The sequence below is a fragment of the Bubalus bubalis genome, chromosome 17 (assembly GCF_019923935.1).
Source record: "Bubalus bubalis isolate 160015118507 breed Murrah chromosome 17, NDDB_SH_1, whole genome shotgun sequence".
NCBI lineage: Eukaryota > Metazoa > Chordata > Mammalia > Artiodactyla > Bovidae > Bubalus > Bubalus bubalis.
Window position 1 is genome coordinate 39,092,516 of NC_059173.1, and position 19,810 is coordinate 39,112,325.

The following is a 19,810-nucleotide window of genomic DNA, read 5'->3' on the forward strand; positions in this document are numbered from 1 at the left end:
GTCAGTGATGCCATCCAGCCATCTCATCCTTTGTCGTCTCCCTCTCCTCCTGCCCCCAATCCCTCCCAGCATCAGAGTCTTTTCCAATGAGTCAACTCTTCTCATGAGGTGGCCAAAGTACTGGAGTTTCAGCTTTAGCATCATTCCTTCCAAAGAAATCCCAGGGCTGATCTGCTTCTGTTAGGTCCATACCATTTCTGTCCTTTATCGTGCCCATCTTTGCATGAAATAATCCCTTGGTATCTATAATTTTCTTGAAGAGATCTCTAGTCTTTCCAATTCTATTGATTTCCTCTATTTCTTTTCATTGATCCCTGAGGAAGGCTTTCTTATATCTCCTTGTTCTTCTTTGGAACTCTGCATTCAGATGCATATATCTTTCCTTTTCTCCTTTGCCTTTAGCTTTTCTTTTCTCAGCCTCTTGTAAAGCCTCCTCAGACAACCATTTTGCTTTGGTGTGCTTCTTTTCCTTGGGGATGGTCTTGATCACTGCCTTCTGTACAGTGTCATGAACCTCCTTCCATAGTTTTTCAGGCACTCCATCTATCAGATCTAATCCCTTGAATCTGTTTGTCACTTATGTGAATGGTCTTGTGGTTTTCCTTACTTTCTTCAATTTAAGTCTGAATATTGCGATAAGGAGTTCACGATCTGAGCCACAGTCAGCTCCCTGTCTTGTTTTTAGTGACTGTATAAAGCTTCTCCATCTTCTGCTGCAAAGAATATAATCAATCTGATTTTGGTATTGACCATCTGGTGATGTCCATGTGTAGAGTCTTCTCTTGTGTTGTCGGAAGAGAACATGACATGGACCTAACCATATGTTAAATAACAGACAATTACCAATAATCTTTGCCCTTCATATTCAGTAGTTGATAAGAAATAGGTTAACTTCAGACTCCTATTTTGAAAACAACAAATGGGAAAAGCATAGTCATAACAGTAAAGCATTCCTGAGATGCAGAATGTGTGAAGACTATCTTTTAAGACATTAGAGCAAGTTTTTTTGTTAACACCGGTTTCTACTGTCTGGGAACAATTCCCTTGTTCATTGTCCTCCATGAGATCTGGGGGAATCGGTAGGCTTGGAGAGATTCTCAGCCCTTATTTGCAGGTTGGAGGATCAGGAATTTCTTTAGGAGTAGATCAACCTACATTACAAGCTTTTGTAATGTAGGCTTATAATGTTTTTGTCAATACAGGTATCTCAAAACTAATAGGCTTCTAGTCTGTTTGCTTACAGTCAGTTTCATGTGAATTACAGCCAAGGACCTTGTCTAGTCATGGATCTTAAACTTGTTCAAATCTTTTTTAGTTACTGGTCTCTGGAGATGGCCCATCTCTTTTCTCTCTATTTAATAGCAACTGCCTTGAGGCTATCTAAAACAATAGGGATTGAGAAGCAACACTTTCAATCTAATCTCTGATTTGGGCTAGCTTCCACAGGTCTCAATCTTACCTCATTATGTTTATGGTTTAGCAACCTTGGTTTTCTAACACTATAAAGGTCAAAATTACTTGCTTCTGCTTTTAAGTTATATAGGCTTCAGGCTGCAGACAGAAACTTTCCATTATCAGAATGTATTTTCTATCATAGCTGTTTGAAAATACTCTCATTAGAGTTTCTCTCCTATTACTTTGTTTGTTTGTTGTTGTTTGTTGTTGTTGTCGTTGTCCAGTCCCTGAGTCATGTCCGACTCTTTGTGACCCTGTGGACTATAGCATGCCAGGCTTCCCTGTCATTCACCATCTCCCAGAGTTCGCTCAAACTCATGTCCATTGAGTCAGTGATGCCATCCAACCATCTCATCCTCTGTTGTCCCCTTCGCCTCCTGCCTTCAATCTTTCCCAGCATCAGGATATTTTCCAGTGAGTCGGCTCTTCACATCAGGTGGCCAAAGTATTGGAATTTCAGCTTCAGCATCAGTCCTTCCAATAAATATTCAGAGAATGTTACTAGTTTACAAGCTATAAACTATCAGCCAAAAGATACCAATATTATGAATCTTTCCGATAAATTCACTAAAGTATAGACTACTGATATTTGATTTTCTTTCCAAGTTATCAAAAAAATTGAGAGTGTTAGTCACTCAGTTTTGTCCTTCCCTTTGCAACCCCATGGACTCTAACCTGCCAGGCTCCTCTATCCATGGAATTCTCCAGGCAAGAATACTGGAGTGGGTAGCCATTCCCTTCTCCAGGGGATCTTTTGAACCCAGAAATTGAACACAGGTCTCCTGCATACATTGCAGGCAGATTCTTTACCATCTGAGCCACTAGGAAGCCCCAAATTATCTGAGATAATAGTAAATCTAGGCAAGATCCTGTGGGACTCCTGAACATGGAAACCTTTCTGTCTCCCTCCAGCCTCCATGACATTCCCTGAGTTTCAAAGGGCAGATTTAGACAGTTGCTAATCAGGGAAGGGAGAGGTTGCAGAGACAAGGAAGGAGTAGTCAAGAAACAATAGTGCAACCTTGGGGCAGGGTCTTGATTTTCCCTCAAGTGATGTATACATAACAGTATCTGTGTCCGACTCTTTGCGGCTCCATGGACTGTAGCCCACCAGGCTTCTCCTTCCCTGGGGTTTTCCAGGCAAGAGTACTGGAGTGGGTGGCCATTTCCTTCTCCAGGGGATCTTCCCCACCCAGGGATCAAACCCAGGTCTCCTGCATTGCAGGCAGATTCTTTACCAGCTGAGCCACAAGGGAAGCCCAAGAATACTGGAGTGGGTAGCCTATTCCTTCTCCAGCGGATCATCCCAACCCAGAAACAGAACCAGGGTCTCCTGTATTGCACGCGGATTCTTTACCAGCTGAGCTATGAGCCAAATCCTTTATAGAATTAAAACCCAGCAAATGGAAGACGTCAGCATTTTTCACACCAGAGAAGACCACCTGACACCAACTAAAGGAAACAGAGAAGCTCATCAAGAGGATTATCAGATATCAGATTAAGGGAATGGAGGCCCTGTACACACCTTAAGTCATATCAGTAACTCTACCCTTGAACCTTTGACAAAAAACTCCTCACCAAACTCCCCTGGGTTAAGACACATAATTTTTTTTTTTCCACAAGAGCCTCCTGTGTCCCCCTTTGCCTGGCAAGGCAATAGAGCTATTCTTTTCTACTTCACTCAGCACTCTATCCCTGAGATTTAATTCAGTACTGGTGTAGAGAGGTCATACTTTCAACATCAACAGTTTGAATAAATTTGGTTAATGACCATCATATAATTAGAATAACTGGATCTCTAATTAGCAGTTTTTATATTCCTAATACTAGCTGTTTGTCCACTAAGTCAAGCACACACACATTTATCCTTAGCATTACTTCAGCATGGGAAAGATTAGAGATCTCTTCAAGAAAATTAGAGTTACCAAAGGAATATTTCATGCAAAGATGGGCACAATAAAAGACAGAAACGGTATGAACATAACAGAAGCAGAAGATATTAAGATGTGGCAAGAATACACAGAAGAACTATACAAGAAAGATCTTCATGACCCTGATAACCACGATGGAGTTAACACTCACCTAAGCCAGACATCCTAAAATGCAAAGTCAAGTGGGCCTTAGGAAGCATCACTGCGAACAAAGCTAGTGAAGTTGATGGAATTCCAGCTAAGCTTTTTCAAATCCTAAAAGATGATGCTGTGAAAGTGCTGCGCTCAATATGCCATCAAATTTGGAAAGCTCAGTAGTGGCCACAGGACTGGAAAAGGTAGCTTTCATTCCATTCCCAGAGAAAGGCAATCCCAAAGAAAGTTCAAACTACCACACAATTGCACTCATTTCACACTCTAGCAAAGTAATGCTCAAAGTTCTCCAAGCTAAGCTTCAACAGTATGTGAACTGAGAAATTCCAGATGTTCAAACTGGATTTAGAAAAGGCAGAGGAACCAGAGATCAAACTGCCAACATCTGTTGGATCATAGAAAAAGCAAGAAAATTTAAGAAAAAAAATCTACTTTTGCTTCATTGAGTACGCTAAAGCCTTTGACTGTGTGGATCATGATAAACTGGAAAATTCTTCAAGAGATGGGAAAAGCAGACCACCTTACCTGCTTCCTGAGAAATCTGTATTCAGGTCAAGAAGCAGCAGTTAGAAACAGACATGGAACAATGGACTGGTTCCAAATTGGGAAAGGAGTATGTGAAGGCTGTATATTGTCACCCTGCTTATTTAACTTATATGAAGAGTACATCATGCGAAATGCCAGACTTGATGAAGCACAAGCTGGAATCAAGATTGCAAGAAGAAATATCAGTAATTTCAGATATGCAGATGACACCATCCTTATGGCAGAAAGTTAAGAGGAACTAAAGAACCTCTTGATGAAAGTGAAAGAGGAAAGTAAAAAAACTGGCTTAAAATTCAACATACTAAGATCACGGCATCTGGTCCCATCACTTTGTGGCAAATAGATAGAGAAACAATGAAAGCAGTGATAGGCTTAATTTTCTCGGACTCCAAAATCACTTCATCCATGAAGTGACTGCAGCCATGAAATTAAAAGATGCTTGCTCCTTGGAAGAAAAGCCATGACCAACCTAGACAGCATTTTAAAAAGCAGAGGCATCACTTAACTGACAAAGGTATGTATAGTCAAAGCTATGGTTTTTTCAGTAGTCATGTATGGATATAGAGTTGGACCTTAAAGAAAGCTGAGCACTGAAGAATTGATGCTTTTGAACTGTGGTGTTGGAGAAGACTCTTGAGAGTCCCTTGGATTGCAAAGAGATCAAACAAATATATCCTAAACAAAATCAGTCCTGAATATTCCTTGGAAGGACTGATTCTGGAACTGAAGCTCCAATGCTTTGGACATCTGATTTGTGCAACTGACTCACTGGAAAAGGCCCTGATGCTGGGAAAGATTGAAGGCAGGAGTTTGAGTAAGCTCCGGTAGCTGGTAATGGACAGGGAATCCTGGCATGGTGCAGTCCCTGGGGTCGTAAGGAGTCGGACATGACTGAGCACAGAACTTAACTGATCCTTCTTTTTACACAGATCTTGGCTTTAATTAGGCATCAACTACAGTGACTTTGAAAAAAAAAATGAAGGACTTTTATTTCCCTTTCCTGTAGTGGTCCAGATGCAAGCAGTTGATCCAGGGTGGGTAGACGTCACTGGAATCCTCAACAAAGGGCCTCTACCGATGAGTTTAAGGCAGCTTCTCTGGTTCACATCAAGTCCCAGCTAGTTGGGAAGGGAAAAAGAAAAATGAAGTTCACAAACAATTGTTTCAAGAGCAAGATTCAGAAGTAGCACGTAACTCTTATCCACATCCTATTGGCCAAAAGTTAGTCACATCTACAAAAGACGCTTGCTTCTTGGATGGAAAACTATGACAAATCTAGATAGTGTATTAAAAAGTAGAAACATCACTTTGCTGACAAAGGTTCATATAGTCAAAGCTATAGTTTTTCCAGTAGTCATGTATGGATATGAGAATTGGCTGAGCACCAAAGAATGGATCCTTTTGAACTGTAGTGCTAGAGAAGACTCCTGAGTGTCCCTTGGACAGCAAGGAGATCAAACCAGTCAACCTTAAAGGAAATCAACCCTAAATATTCATTGGAAGGACTGATGCTGAAGCTGAATTTCACTTTGGCCACCTGATGCGAAGAGTTGACTCATTGGAAAAGACCCTGATGCTGGGAAAGATTGAGGGCAGGAGGAAAGTGGCAACAGAGGATGAGATGGTTAGATGACACCATTGACTCGATGGACATGAGTTTGAGCAAACTCATGTGAAGGACAGGCTAGCCTGGTGTGTGCAGTGCTTGGGGTCCCAAAGTTTCTGTGGTTCAGACTTAGTGACTGAAGAACAGTAACAACAACTAGCAATAAGGAAGACTGAGAAATTTATTCTTTAGCAGTTTGATTGTGTGCAGAACTATAATTTTATTACCATTACCATAAAGAAGCTTCTCTGGTGGCTCAGATGGTAAAGAATCTGCCTGTAATGCTTGACACCCAGGTTCTATCCCTGGTCGGGAATATCCCCTGGAGAAGGGAATCCAACCCATTCCATAATCTTGCCTGAAGAATTCCATGGACAGAGGAGCCTGGAGAGCTACAGTCCATGGGGTCTCAAAGAGTTGGATATGACTGAGCAACTAAAACACACCATAAAAAAAGGGGAAAGGTATGCAAAATTAACCAAGAGTATTTCACAGGTATATGTAAAAAGCACAGGATCTGGCACCAGAAAGTTCTTTATGGCTTGATATCAGGCACTTCACAACTTCACATAGATAAAAGGAAACACTTAATAATTCCTCTCCACTAAATTTCCCTTCTAAGAATAAAATTTGTATCAGCCCTTAGATTGGGTGACCAAAAATATCACCTGATCTTTTCCTCTAAAAGCCTTCACTGGATTAGTCTTACCTATTTGGACCAATAAGATAGCTTTTTTTAGAAATGGAGAATTGAAACAAAACTAATAAGGTGAACCAAGAAAATTCTTTTTTCTATAATGGAAAATATAGAATATATAAGAGTATGATTTAACAGGGAAATCATATTTGCACATACAAATGATCTGATAAAAGGGCCAAAGACAAGAGACCAATGCATATTATGAAGAGAAAATGGATGACAGAAGTTGATGACTAGTCTCCAATTTTCATGAGTCCCAGCTCTATATTCTGTGATTTGTTTCTGTGAGATTCCTCTCTATCATGCAATAATCTTTTTCCTTGAATAATCCTATTTTTTCCTTATTAGTAAATATTTTATGATTCAAGAGGTATTAATACAACCTCAAGATCTCAATTTAGCTTAGAGAAGTAAATACTTCTCTGAAATATTGTAATATTTGAATAATATTTTAATATATGTAATATATTAAATACTCAGAAATACTTTAATTCAGGTACTTAATAGAGAAAAGACTGTTTATCTTAGAAAATCAGCGAAGTTAGGCCTTGAATGTGTGAGATTTTATCATTTGGACTAGGAAAGACAGGAGACCCCAGGGTAGGACAGACTTTTTCAGTTGAGAGCATGTTTATACACAAGAGAGTAATTTCATGTGTTTAGAGATTTATCTGGTCCATAAATGTCAGTAAACACTGAGAAGTCTCTCTTTTTTCATATTCAGAATCTAGTAAAACCTGCATTTTAGATTTCTGTCCTGAAATGTTTAGTTACTGGGACTGTTGGAAATGTCCTTAGTTCCAGTGTGATTATGAATTAAGTGCCATGTAATACTGTATCTTGTAAATTTATACAAGTCCCTGGTCCTTGTTTTATTTTGTTCTATGTTATGTGGGATATATATAGGAGAAAGAAATGTGTCCGTGTTTTTCCCTAAAAATTCCTCTCTAAGTTTATTCTAGGTGGTCTGACCATGTTACTACTTGCAGAACTATGTGGCAAATAATGGATTTTTTTAAAAATCTGTTTTATGACATGAATGCCTTTATTTTCTTTAATCAGGAAGAAGAGATTTGTTTTGGAATAGAATGACTTTTGCTTAAAACAGACTAGTCTCATCATTATTCGGCAGGCTGTAGTCAATTAATTGGGCTTCCCAGATGGTGTTAGTGGTAAAGAACCTGCCTGCCAATGCAGGAGACATAAGAGATGTGGGTTCGATCCCTGGGTTGGGAGGCTCCCCTGGAGGAAAAAATGACAACCCACTCCAGTATTCTTGCTTAACACCCAATATGACAGACTAGGTGGCCAGATCCTGGAATAAGTTTTAAAAGAAAGTACACAAAGTAAATATGTAACTTTTCATCTGGAAGACAAGGATTTGGAAGAGGTGACAAACTGGTATTGGCTTACCAGAAGATCATGGCTATTTAATGTACTGCATAAACTGCAGTTGTGTTCAGTTTGATTGTCTTCAAAGAGGCAGCTTGGAACATTAGCATGGTAATTCAATCTCAGTTTCTGACTACTGTGGAAACAGATTTGTTGCCTAAATACCCAAGGAGATATAAACATGTTCCAGTTTATTCAAAGTTTGCTTTCAAAAAGATATTCACTCTTAACCTGGAAAAGTACTGGTAGACCTTTCTTCTGAGCTTCAGGATGATATATGCAATTGCCTAGTTGATATCGCCACTTGTCTCTCTCAACATGTTCAAAACTGCATTTTAGTCTTATCTCACCCACAGCTGATCCAGTCTTCCTTATCTCAGTAAGTGGTTCTTCTATGTACCCAGGTGCAGAAGACTAAAGTCTGCAAATAGTCCTTGACCCCAGCCTCTCTCTTAGACACATATCCATTTTATCTCCATATCAATTTTATCTTGCCTTTTCTACCTACAAAGCATTTTTTAAAGCATCTCTGCACCTTTTTTCCTTGTTCATTGCCACCATTTTATCCTAAGCTGTACCTCTGTCCTGAATGACTGAAATAACTTTTTAATTCTCTCCACTCTCATTCTTGCCAAGCTCAATCTGTTCTACACACAGTTTTCAGAATATCTTTAAGATATTTTTGGATCAGGTTTATCTCTTATTCAACATCTTTGATTGTCATCTCGTTACACCAGGATATAAGACAAAGTGATCTCTCCCTTGCTTGCTTCCCTAGATTCCTTACACTGTCCCCCCTTCCACTCAAGGGTAAACTTACTGGTAGAGGAGAGTGATGTGGATTTAAAAGCATTTCTTGGAACAAATTATTTACAGCCAGAACTACTTTGAAATTCACACCAGCCCTTCATATCCTCAGTACCTCCCTTACGCACATTCATAGACTTCCAGATCACTTTGCCATGTTAAATGAAAATTTGGGGATTGACTATAAGACATCTTTCTGTTTTTTTTCTTGGTAAATAATGGATTTCCCATATACTGTGTCATATTTTTTTTTAAATTTTATTTTATTTTTAAACTTTACATAATTGTATTAGTTTTGCCAAATATCAAAATGAATCCGCTGCAGGTATACATGTGTTCCCCATCCTGAACCCTCCTCCCTCCTCCCTTCCCATTCCATCCCTCTGGGTCGTCCCAGTGCACCAGCCCCAAGCATCCAGTATCGTGCATCGAACCTGGACTGGCAACTCATTTCATATATGATATTTTACATGTTTCAATGCCATTCTCCTAAATCTTCCCACCCTCTCCCTCTCCCACAGAGTCCATAAGACTGTTCTATACTGTGTCATATTTTTGACTTCATGAACTTGTGCTCATCAATATTTGGTAAAATTTTATCATGCATTTCTTATTCATTAATTCTTAAACGTCCTAAGATTTCTTCCTGATATTTCATGTCATCTCTCCTTTTATTTCCATTTTATTTATCTCATCAAGTTCTCTAGTTTATAGTGTAAAACCTTGACACGTTGGAAAACTAAACACATTCTCAGAAGCAAATGGAAGAAAACACTGCTTTGGTCTGGGGAGAAAGAAGCCACCGCTGTTAACTGCTTTGACTGACAGAGCATTTCACCTGAAAATAATCTGAATACACCCATTTTCCTTTCTTTTTACATTAGACACAAAACAGACCAAAACTCCTGTTTTATTATTCTCCTTACCCATCAATACCAAGTCTTGTTTTCAAAAGCTTTTTTACAAAGACCTTCAATATTATGGTACTATAGAAAACCCCAAAAATGTGAACACATATTTCTTCTCTGTTAAGCTGATGACCTTAACAAGTTACTCAGTACTTGCCTATTCCATAGTCTAGCTTCTATTCTCTGCTTGGATTGCTTATTGCAACTGGGAGAAAATAATTACTAAAAATGCATGGTCTAAAACCTGACTTAAGCCATTTGATACCTAGTCTTAACTTGTCCAGTTGTCCTTTCAGGAGCCATTCTATATATTCACTGTTTTCTTCAATTTTCCTCATTTCTTTAATCTTTTGACCCTCATAATTTTTTTTTTTTTTCACTTCTAGGGCCTTGAAAAAAATTTGTATGTAGTAGGGAATCATAAAAAATTATTTAATTCTTTAATTCTCAAGTCTCAGTGTCAGTTAGAACCATCTGGGGACTTTTAAAAATATTGACATCAGGATTCTATATCAGACCAAATAAATTGAACTCTGAGAATGGTGCTCTAATACCGATAGTTTAAAGAAAGTCCCAAGTTTTAATATTCAGCAAGAATTGATCCACTGAACCCTTATTATGGGTCTTTCGATTATGGAAAGCATCAGAGTAAGTCAACAAAGTGGCAAAATAGTGTCTAAATACTTGTTACCCAGCTTAGAAGACATTGTGAACCACCACATGTTTAAGATGAACTAGCATGTTCTTCATAGAGAAATGGTGTTGCATACACAAATAAGAGTTGATCATAAAGTGCATCTATAAACCTGATGAGAAATGCCCTTTCTGTTCCTTCCCCCAGGCTTCAGGAAGCTACGTCTTCCTTGAATAAACCCGTTGAAGGTAGGTAGACTGGCTGGTCAGTTCAATTCAGTTCAGTTGCTCAGTCGTGTCCGACTCTTTGCCACCCCATGAATCGCAGCACGCCAGGCCTCCCTGTCCATCACCAACTCCCGGCGTTCACTCAGACTCACGTCCATCAAGTCGGTAATGCCATCCAGCCATCTCATCCTCTGTGTCCCCTCTCCTCCTGCCCCCAATCCCTCCAGCTTCTCATAAATGCTGGCATTTGATCGTGGCCTAGGCAAGCACCTCTTGTAATTTACTTTACACTTGGCTGAAAGATGATGATTTTATATTTGGGCTAAGGATGAAGGGAGCTTCTATTTCTCTCTGGGAACCTATGAGGGGCGAGAACATTTACTGCGTATGCTTTATTCTCCTTCCCTTGAAAAGAAATAAAACCACATTGTGCTGTTCGGCCATGCAGAGTCATTCATCCTGTTGTATGATGCTTGGAATAAAAGGTGTTACAAAAAGTGTGATTTGCTTTTGATAACCCAATGATGGCACATACTTAATAACTGATTTGACTGTAATATTCCTGAATTCAAAAGCATTACTGCTACTTCACATTATCATGCTTTCAGCAAAGAATTAAATCTTTGTTTATTGCGACTCCAGATATTTTAGGCATTTTGTCTAAATTATCAACTGTTACCAAATACCACAAAGAAATGAAGAACATTATAAAAAGACGATCAGCAGTTTAACAATCAATCTAGAATAAACTTTAAAGAATTTTTTTTTGTAAGGGAAAAAAGTCATCTTGCTTATCTAAGGAAATTTATCACCTTTTATTTTGACTTGTACAGTTCTATATAGCTGAAATGGGATTTCATAGAATTTTTTAACAAGAATATGTGAGTTTTTAGCTTTATAGTTTTAGTTTATAACCTAAACATATTAGGCTGCATTCTGAATTAAAAATATTATGAAGAATTTGAAAATGCCTGAGAAGAGTCATGTGTAAGTAAAATCACAGAATAATTATTCTATTGCTGAACAAAAGCACCTTAATATATAAATTTCTTCTAACATCTCTTAAATAGTCAAATGTTCTGTGACTATTTAATATTCAAAATGAACCAATTCAGTCTATAAATATTTCTGTGTCATTTTATTGGCTAACTGTGTGAACAATGTGTGGAGTATGATGCCTCGCACATAGTAGACAACAAGAAAATATTTTGGATTGATTACTTAATATTGTTAATATCACCTAATTTTTACTTTATAACATTCTCAATGGTAATGCTTATTTTGACCATATTTTTGTATTTTAATTTTTATCTATAGTAAAGCAAAATAGAGAAATGAAGACTAAAAGAAATTTGTATGTTGATTATTGGGAATTAATTTCTGAATTATACTTTTCATATCTTTTGCTTTCCTTTTCTACCCAGCTGAATTTTTATGAATATAAATTATAAAGCTGTAAGGGAGGTGTATAGTAAAAAGAGAAACTTAAGTAAAGAGGAAATAAACTAGCGGGGAAAAAGTATTTTAAAAGAGCCTGGAATGATAATCTCTATCTAGTAGAACTATTTTATCTTATAGTGTTTTGATTAATTAAGAGTAGTTATACAATTCTTAATTAAGAGGATATTTTGCTTTGTGATTTTTAGTAAGTGATAATTATATATTGAGGTAACACTAGCAATGCTACAGTGTGCCAAGCATTTTGGAAATTCTAAAAGAATTGGGACCACTGTCCTGAGCACCACCCCTGGGTATCATTTACCTCTTACAATCCTGATTTATAATGGTGTTAGTGCATTTATTAAAGGTGCTTCTTTTCGCACTCAAAAGTGACCTAGTTTAGATGATAAATAAGTATATCATAGGAGTAGGGAAAGTAAAACTTCCAGGTTGATTTAGGTATCCAAGAACATGTATCCATTTTGGTACACTTAATTTGGGAGTTACAAACCTCCTGGGAATCCTCTGCACCTAAGCTTGCTTTATGATATGGGTACATGGTGTGGTGACTGAAAGAGAGTTTGTCAGGTGATGAACCTCAGAGCTGGTCCTTGCTCCTCAGAATAGGATGAGACTGTTTTCCCACCTGTCTGAAAGTAGTATGGATGTATCACTGTGATCTTGAGGACCTGAAGAGAGGCCATGTGGCCAAGTGAGGAGGATACAATGGCAAATTCAGTGGAACAAAAGTGAGAGTTACAGTGTTCATCTCAGCCAGTGCAGAACACAGAATGAATCAGACCTTCTGCAGACCTGATGGATGTCTCCTCAAAAGGTCCCTAGAACTTACAGGGAGTAAGTGAAGTAAAAGTTGCTCAGTCATGTCCAACTCTGCAACCACATGGACTGTAGCCTGCTGGGCTAAACTGTAAATGCAAAGGAGTCAAGTTTCTAACATCTTAAACAATGGAATGACATTTATTTCCACAATAAGGCTAAATGTGGACTTAAATTTATTCAAGTAATTGAAAAGACAAATCTATATTTCTTTCACATTTAAATGTGCAAACTAAAGTTGTATCCCTTCCTTCCTTCTTTCTCTCTTCCTTTCTTCCTGTCTCTTATTTTTGAACCCACAAAATTTTGGAGTACACTGGCTTGTTTTTTAAGTGTTCTTCCCTAAAGTAATTAAACTTGTGAATTATTGCTTTGGTGTTTAGAAATGTTACCTATACATAGAAAGAAAGAAATAAACAGGAGTAATTTTGTAAATCTCTATCCTTCCTTATTTTAATATCAAGGCACTATAATGACATCACAAGTTTTTTCACGTATCAACACTTTTCAACACTATATTTATATTACAAAGCTAAGACTTTATTCAGCCACAATATACCTGGACTTATATAGGACACAATCACAACAGATGAACTAATTAATTAACTCATTTGTACTGAAGTTTTAGTCACTATTATGCTCCCAGAAATTTTTAAAGACTTCATGATTAAAAAGTTGTTTGACCTGGCAGAATGGAATTTTTTTTTAAATTTTATTTTATTTTTAAACTTTACATAATTGTATTAGTTTTGGAATTGTAAAAATTATGCTTTAGAACACAGAGGACTAGATATATTAATATATTCTTGATGCTTTTCAAAATGATACCACCTAACTTGTTCTCCAATTATTTAAGCAACTCTGTGAATGCTTCAGAATTTTGAACACAGCCTGACCCTGCGTAGGCAGCAGAACCTTCCTTAATGGATAGCAAGTCAGACTGGCCATGCTTGGTCACAGATTTTAAAGAGAGAAATCACTTTGTGATACTTTGCCTTATCATCATGTTACAGAATCAGTTCACTTCTTTGTACCCTTGGGGAATTGATACCTAAGCACTGTCTCCCTCTGGAGACTTTGGTTTTGAGTGGACTTTGTCTGTGAGTGGCACTGGTAGAGATTATAATATTGGAAAAGGAGGTTCAGGGTCTTTATTTTCCCCCTCCTCTCCCTTGATTAGTTCTGCTAGTGGCTATGCATAATTATAGTTGTTTTTCTTCCTCTGATCAGTTTCTATTACACTCCAGTTTCACCCTCCCACTCGTTTTTTGCCCATCAGTTGTGGAGAAAGTGATGTTTTTGCTCTGTTATTTGTCCCTAAATGCATCACCTTCCCTTGTAGATTTCATTAATCTGCCACATTCCTATTAAGAATCTCTCAAGTTATTTTTGTTAAAGCCCCTAAATATGCTATCCTTTTTATGTCAGGGCTTTTGGCTAATCCAGAGATCTGTTTGCACCTGCAGCCAGCCTTAGCAGATTTTCAAAAAACATCATCACTGATTAGCACTAAAAATGACCTAGAAAATTCATCTCAATCCAATCAGCACCCTATCATTAGATCTGATATACCAGGACAGGTTCTGCAGTCATGATATTCTTCTCTCTATATCCCTTTCCTTCTACAATTGCATGCCCTATGCCTCACAACAAGCTTCCCAGGTGGCTCAGCGGTAAAGAACCACTTGCCAGTTCAGGAGACTCAAGAGAGAGAGTTCAGTCCCTGGGTCAGGAAAATCCCCTGGAGAAGGAAATGGCAACCACTCCAGTATTCTTGCCTGAGAAATCTCAAGGACAGAGGAGCCTGGTGGGCTACATCCATGGGGTTGGAAAGGGTCAGACATGACTAACATGCCTCACGACAGAATTACATCTTTGGTTTGACATTCTGCAACATCCATTCCCTTTCTAGTCCCCATATGTCTGTCTTTATATTTTTTTAAACTACAGTTCAGTGGAATAGAGATGTTAGAAGGAAATCAGGTCACTTTGATATTTTTAAGTTTGGTAACTGAAAACCTGAATCAAATAGCCTATGAATTAAGAAATCAACCCAACATCCTGGGTAGGGCTCATTTCAGGGCTGGGTGATTTGTTTGCTCAACAATGACATCTGATACTGAGTCACTATCTGCTTTTCTTCTCTGCGGTGCATTCATTCACTAGATACTAACATAACCACTAGATACCTTGGGTTTCTAAGATGGCAGCAAAAAGCAATATATGTGAGAGTGCGTGTCCTTTCCTGTGGTTCACTCTCGGGGGGGAAAAAAACCTGAGTAAGTCTTCCTCTCTTTTTAGACTTTGATATGGAGTATACATTCTCATTCATGAGATAATCTGAGTTTTAAAAAACATTATCATGACTAACTTGAAAGAATCAGATGAAGTGAGATGGATATAGGAAATTAATCACAGTGGTCACCTTGGTCATACTATTTGTAATTTACCCTAAGCAAACCCTTAAGTGTATTGCTGATGGCATATTTATACTTCATTTTAAAGTAGAGAAATTAACTGTACAATTTCAAAAAGTTATATATATATATATATATATGTATGTATGTATGTATTCCTCTTCTCTTCAAGTGATCCATAAAGAAATATACTTTTCTATTAATTCATCCTTTCAATATTTTTGTTTCTAACATTCCTGCCTAAATGCAGTGAGGTTTGGAGAGTTTATGCTATCTTCTTAGAGTTTAGAATAATAATCTTGTCCTCGGTAAACACTATAATTAAATATATATTATTAGGATTATCTAACTGTTGAGAAGAAACCAGAACAAAGTTTTGAAGACCTGTGTTTAGTTTCTCATTTGGCATTCCCTCATAACTGACTGTGAGGGCTTTCATGGTTTATTGCACATTTTTTGGCTTTGACCTCATTATATGTAAAGTAAATAAGTGAATTAGAGGTCTATTTCAAACTTCTGAGATTACCATGTGATGTTACTAAATTTGGGGGAATGGTTGTTTTCTCTTTAATTCTCTGACCGTGGGAAATATAGTTTTTAAATAAAATGTGACTTGTCAGTTATTTCCTTGTGCACAGAGAATAAGGACAATAAAGTTATCTTCACAAAGTTTAAAACAAAGATAGTGCATAATTTTAAAATGTCCAAGGCATCTATTACTGACTTAGAGGATGAAGTCTTCCTACTTATAACATTTCTAGCTAAATTCATTCTAAATAAATGTCAATGAGATTTAAAGCCTATGAAAGTGTAAATATTATTTCTATAGTTAAAATAAAAATGAAATATTTCTGTTTCAAACAATTATCAGTTATTTATGTGATTAAGTTACAAAGATAGATAGTTATCATGAAAATTCCCAACAGGCAACAACACCTGAGCAAGTTATTTAAATTTAATACCCAGTGTTTTTAACATAAACCCTCACTCATCACATTAAAGCTGTTAGATCAGGTCTGTTTTTCATCTATAGTTCACGGGAAATCAAAGAAAGAAGGGTCTGAAACCATACCTTGGAAATTCCCAGTGGACTTTGAACATCTGTTTTCATACACTTTCATTGTTAATGTATACCTCTGGGACAAATCCGACTAAAGAGCATCTTCAGATATAGGTTCACTTAAAAATAATATAATTAGCTCTCTTCTCTTTATGCAACCCTTTCCCCCAACCCAGCAATTTTTGTAGCACTATTTATACTCATGCCTTTGTTTATATCTTTTCCATAACTCCTTACTAGAAAAATCCCATTTTTAAGCTTCCTTATCTCACTTATAATCAGTCTCACTGAAGGAGTAGTCCATGTAAAATGTTTGTTTTCATCTCTTCCTATCTTATTCTTACAACCCATTACAATTTTATTTCTATGTCCTTCACTTTATTGGGCTTTCCAGTTGGCACTAGTGGTAAAGAACCTATCTGCCATTGCTAAGAGACATAGGACACATGGGTTCTATCCCTGGGTTGGAAAGACCCCCTGGAGAAGAAAGTGGCAACCCACTCCAGTATTCTTGCCTGCAGAATCCCATGGACAGAGGGGCCTGGTGGACCACAGTCTATGGGTCACAAAGAGTCGGACACGACTGAAGTGACTTGGCACTGGCTCTGTCACACTTCACTTCACTTCACTTAGTGAGAGGAATTCCTCTCACTAAGATAGCCAGAAGCTATTGCCAAATATGGTTGTCTTTGCTTGATTTTTATTTAACATTTTTGATATTACATTGCTACTTCAAGTACCATTTCTTCTTTCTTGGACTTCATGACACTGTCTTAGGTTTTTACACTACTTTTTTTCCGGAAACCTCCTTCAAATAATGGCCAGCTATTCAACCTGGGAAAACTCATTAAGTGTTGGATTAGGTACATACAGTCCAAAAAGTTCAAAATTCAACTCATTTTCTCTCCCTGTACTTGTCCAAACATATTGTATTTCTATTTCTTGGATCTGTGTCCAATTCTTAAAATCTGAATATAGAAAGCTGTTAAAAGAAAGAACAAAATTGAACTGAGTAAATTTGAAGATATAATTGGTTTTTGTTCAACAGTTCATGAATTGGGCAGCATACCATCTAGTAAATTAAAAGGTCCTCGAAGTAGCTGATAAATTGAAAGACTTTTATAGAAATGGGGAAGGGACAGGGGTAAGTAGCCAAAGAAAAGAGGCAATCCTGTTATCAAGAACTTTGTCCAGAGAATCTAAATATTTTTGCCATGTAGCTAATTTCATAACAGAATATGCATGATATTCTCATTTATATTTCTTCCAAAGACAAAAGTAGTCATAATTTTAATATATATGGGGAGAGAATCTCCTATCCTGAAACAAAAAATTGTTCTAAATTCCAGAGTTTATTCCCCTTAGCAACTAACTGAGAGATATGGGTGATGGTATTATTTTTCCAGGTCCAAACCAAAGTAAAGGAAAGAAATGAGAGGGTTTTCTTCCCTGAAATCTCAGCAGATAAAGAATCTGCCTGCAGTGCAGGAGACACAGGAGGTGCAGGTTCAATCCCTGGGTAGGGAAGATCCCCTGGAGAAGGAAATGGCAACCCACTCCAGTATTCTTGCCTAAGAAAATCCCTTGGCCAGAGGAGTCTGGAGGGCTACAGTCCACTGGGTCACAAAGAGTCAGACACGACTGAACCACTAAGCATGTATGTTGTTAGTTAAAGTATAAAGCCTGATCTGGTATCTTGAGCAGAAATGACCTATAGTGATGTTAGCTACTTCTGTTCATTTTTAATTGTAATCCGTAGATCTCCAGAGTCTGTACAGGATCAAGTATCAAGTGGAATCTTTTTCAGCTGTGAGATGGTCATCCAAAGTTCAAGTTGAAAAGGTTCAGAAGGAGGAAGTCAGAGGCCTCTAGGGGCAAAACTAGTCTTTTAAAATGTATTACAGTGGGTAAAGGAACGCAAAAACAAAAATGCGGTTTTCCAGGGAGCTAGGTTTTCCCTAGTCCCAGCTGTTCTTTTAATTTACAGCCATTGTTTACCCATCTTACTTTCTCTGGAAGGGAAAGTTGCCATGTTCTAAGGATATCAGGATGGCAATAATCTGACAATGAGAAGTCATTTTTTGCAGAAGCAGAGTGGAATTCATCCGCATTTGCCGCTGTCATTAGAGATTCTGTTGCTGCTGCCTGTGCACAAGTCAGCTAGGGCATTTCATTGATACTCAGGTTCAGTTGTTTTGATGTAATTTTGATGACAGCAATTTCAGAGAGTTACATAGTTGAGAGTAGAACTTAGCTCTTTTAATGTCAGGAGTACCATATATAAAAAAGCAAAGACCTGATAAACACAATAAACTATTTTGGCAAAATAAAGTTCTTGTTTCTGGGTGGATTACTTTAAGAGGAAAAGAAAACGCTTTCATAACTTCTTATCATGGGTTAGTTGCTCAGTCTTGTCAGACTCTTTGCAACCCCATGGACTGTAGTCTGCAATACTCTCCCATCCATGGGATTTTCCAGGCAAGAATACTCAAGTGGGTTGCCATTTCCTTCTTCAGGGTGTCTTCTTGACCCAGGGATTGAACCCACATTTCTTACATCTCCTGCTTTGGCAAGTGGATTCTCTACCACTGCGCCACCTGGGAAGCCCAAATCAATGATGTACTAAGCATTAATTTCAAGAAATTAGAAAAAAATTTGCAACTTGAACCCAGAAAAAGCAGGATGAATAAAATAACGATGATAAAATCAGAAAAAAATACACTAGACAACGTGTATACAATAGAGAAGATTAGTGAAACCAAATCTTTTCATTGAATAAACTAACAACATTGGTAAATTCATGGTGCTATTGATCAGGAAATTTTAAAAGTAAGTGCAGATTCCAATGTCATGAATTTTCACAAAAGTAACAGCCCGATAATCTTAATGATAACAAAAAATTGTATGTAAGATGCTGTTATAAGCTGTTTTATAGCACACATTTGAAAACTTAGATAATATGGCAAAGTTCCTAGAAAAACACTTATTATCATTTATTTTCTGGCTACTAAGAGATTAAATTTTTACTTAAAAATTTCCCATAAAAAACCTTAAAGCCCAAGTCATTTTACAAAGGAATCATATTAAATATTTAAGAAAGAAAAATTGCTGATTTTACACGAAATCTTCAAGATAATTATATATGTTTAACATAAGCTAGACAACAAACCCAACATGGTATAAATAACTTAAACATTTGTTACACAGTTTGTTAATAACTAAGGAAGGCTTTTGTTCTCAATTTCTTCTGATTCCCAAACTTTTGCTCTCTTTGCTATACTGCCTCCCCTAGACTGTAGTGTGGATCCATGGAGAAATACACAGATGCTTTTCTTTTAAATGTGACCTTATTTCCAGTGACATCACTAGATGGTCAATACTGAAATCAAATTGATTATATTCTTTGCAGCCAAAGATGGAGAAGCTCTATACAGTCACCAAGAACAAGACCAGGAGCTGACTGTAGCTCAGATCATGAACTCCTTATTGCCAAATTCAGACTTAAATTGAAGAAAGTGGGGAAAAACACTAGACCATTCAGGTATGACCTAAATCAAATGCCTTATGATTATACAGTGGAAGTGAGAAATAGATTTAAGAGAATAGATCTGATAGATAGAATGCCTGACGAACTATGGACAGAGGTTCGTGGCATTGTATACGAGACAGGGATCAAGACCATCCCCATGGAAAAGAA